This window comes from Elephantulus edwardii, unplaced genomic scaffold, assembly GCF_000299155.1.
Source record: "Elephantulus edwardii isolate Elephantulus edwardi_28Jun2011 unplaced genomic scaffold, EleEdw1.0 scaffold00458, whole genome shotgun sequence".
Taxonomy (NCBI): domain Eukaryota; kingdom Metazoa; phylum Chordata; class Mammalia; order Macroscelidea; family Macroscelididae; genus Elephantulus; species Elephantulus edwardii.
In genome coordinates this window covers 129,815-132,208 of record NW_006400208.1, presented here as the reverse complement: position 1 = coordinate 132,208, position 2,394 = coordinate 129,815, and the positions used below count along the sequence as shown (strand labels likewise).

Sequence of the window (2,394 nt, the reverse complement as noted above, 5' to 3'; positions counted from 1 at the left end):
CACCTCCCCAAACCCCACCCCCTACCCTCAAATATAATCCACTCTGCAACCCTCATTGCATACTCCTACGATAAAAGTAATGCCCTAAAATATAGTACTTTTAGACTATTCTCTCCCCCATAGACTTCAATGCTGTAAACATATTTCATCCAATTTTTCTATTACTTCACTCTTAGCCTGAGGTATATTTCAGTGAAGGCAGGTAGCTGTGCTTCTCAAGAGCAGGGAAGCAGTTTTAAGAGCAGAAAGGTAGAGGAGATCTAGAAAAGAACTCTTTTGATACAGATTTATCCCAAGGTGTCAAAGGAAAGGGCAAAGAACCCAGTGGCACTTCGCTTATCCAGCAATTTCTGTCACTGTGGTGACTAACTTCTGCACATTCCATAGAGTCTTGAACTGCTCAGGGACTGGGAACTCATTGAAGTCACTGCCTTCTGTAGGAATAAGGACATTCATCTCAGAAGATTTGGCACTGACTATCTCACAGTCCAAGGAATTCTTGCTCAGATAAGCATGGCAGCCATCTGTTTTGTTGATGGAAATGGTTGGCACTTTAACCATTACCTGAACTTTAACATCTCTACTATTGATGATATCTACAATACCCAACATGTCATCAAACACCAGACTGAGTTTCTTACAGTTATCTACTGTAATGGAATTAATTTTGCCTTTTATTTGCAATGTTGTGTTGATACATTAATAGATGTAAGCCACCTATTTAAGCTCTGTGTCATCAATCACCAAGTTGGAAACATTCTCTTGATTTTCCACTCTCTGCTTCTTGCCCTCCAATTCAAGTAAAGGTGTCTCCTTCTTTACAGCTGGTTTGGGAGAGGGGCTGATTCCTGGTTTAGGTGCAGAGAATGGTTTGGGACCACTTCGTACCAGATCACTCTGAGCTTTCAGGGTGGGGTTCTTGTGAGTCTTTATGTCATCAAATACATGTTTCAGGGCATGTGTGATGCTTTCACCCTGATTAATCTGAGAAAACAGTGCTGAGCATGAAGCAGAGTCTACTGAGCCTGAACTGGTGGAGACTGGAGGGGGAGGTGGGCCTGTTGGGTGGGGGAGGCAGACCTGATACAGCATAGGGTCCAGATGTCAATCCACTCAGTTCTTTTGCCACAGGCCCCGTTTTGCTCCAGGCCAGCCCAGTGGTATGGAACTCTTTAATGTAAGTCTGTAGTTCTGTCCATATACTTAAATAAGCTTTAGCCCAGTCCACATGTTTCTTTCTTATCCACATCTTTGTACTCCTTCAGGACTCTGTATAGAACATGGCAGCATCATTCAATTCTTTCACGTAGGGACCAGGCTTGGGAGCCATAGCTACCCCACCCAGTGCCTGGATGATTTCACTGACAGCTTACAGGTGATTGAACAATATGCTGCCTTGGTTCTTTTCTCGAAAAGTTATCACTTCTTGTATCTGCTCTGAGATAGGTACCAACAATTCAGAAAGCTTATTACATGCTGGTTGCTGGCACTGAGAAGCTGAAACCAGGAGAGCTCGCTCCAACTTCAGACCAGTATGGACCATCTCTGCATGCTTCTGCACATCTCCTCCAATCTCTTTACTGATCTTCAGGTACTCTGCCACAGGACCAGCAAGCAGTGAGTCAAATGCTTGCACATAAGGTGTGGCTCCTTTTGAAGGGCTATCTCCATATCCCCGATGCATGTCAGAAGCCTGGGATACAGCCTCTAAGCGACCCACTGCCTTCTCTAATTTTTCCATCAGGCTTTGCATGTCAGCCATCATGTACTACCTGCTCAGTACTGTGATCAGCCTCTCTCCCTACTTCACTCTTACTTAAAGCACACTTTTGCAGCAAAGGCATTTTGAACCATGAGTCAGAACTTTTCCAAGAAATCAGTTTGAAATAAAGTCAAGTACAGTGCTTATACAGAGCTTACTGTAATATCAGGAATATTGTTTCAAACACTAATATGATTACATTATGTGACTTTCACTGGATATCTGTTCCATCAAAAGCTACTGTGAGAGCTACCAGAGAGGCGAGCCTGTGCCCCAGTCCCTGGCCCAGCTGTCACGGCAGACCAGTGCAATGAGAAGGCGCAGCATGAGGTGTTATGAGCACTTTAAGTGAAAGGAAAATAGATTAATTTTTGCTGTAACACATGTTGTTGTTGTTGTTATGTACCGTCGAGTCGCCTACAACTCATAGCGACCCTATGTACAACAGCCCTAAACTCCGCTCTGTCCTGTGCCAATCGCACCGTTGCTGACACTCCCATCCCAATTATCCCAGTCACTGAATCAATCCACCTCACAGAGGGCCTTCCTCTCCTGCGCTGTCCCTCCACCCTCCCAAGCATGATGTCCCTCTCCAAGGACCGGTCTCTCCTCACAACATGTCCAAAGTATGT

The 2,394-nt window shown here is 44.8% G+C and overlaps 2 pseudogenes; one reads left to right on the top strand and one right to left on the bottom strand.

Moving 5' to 3' along the window:
* Positions 1 to 336: 336 nt before the first annotated feature.
* LOC102861746 lies at positions 337 to 1,762 on the bottom strand (annotated as a pseudogene).
* Positions 1,763 to 2,379: 617 nt separating this feature from the next.
* Positions 2,380 to 2,394, top strand: part of LOC102863784 — a 4,212-nt pseudogene continuing 4,197 nt past the window's right edge.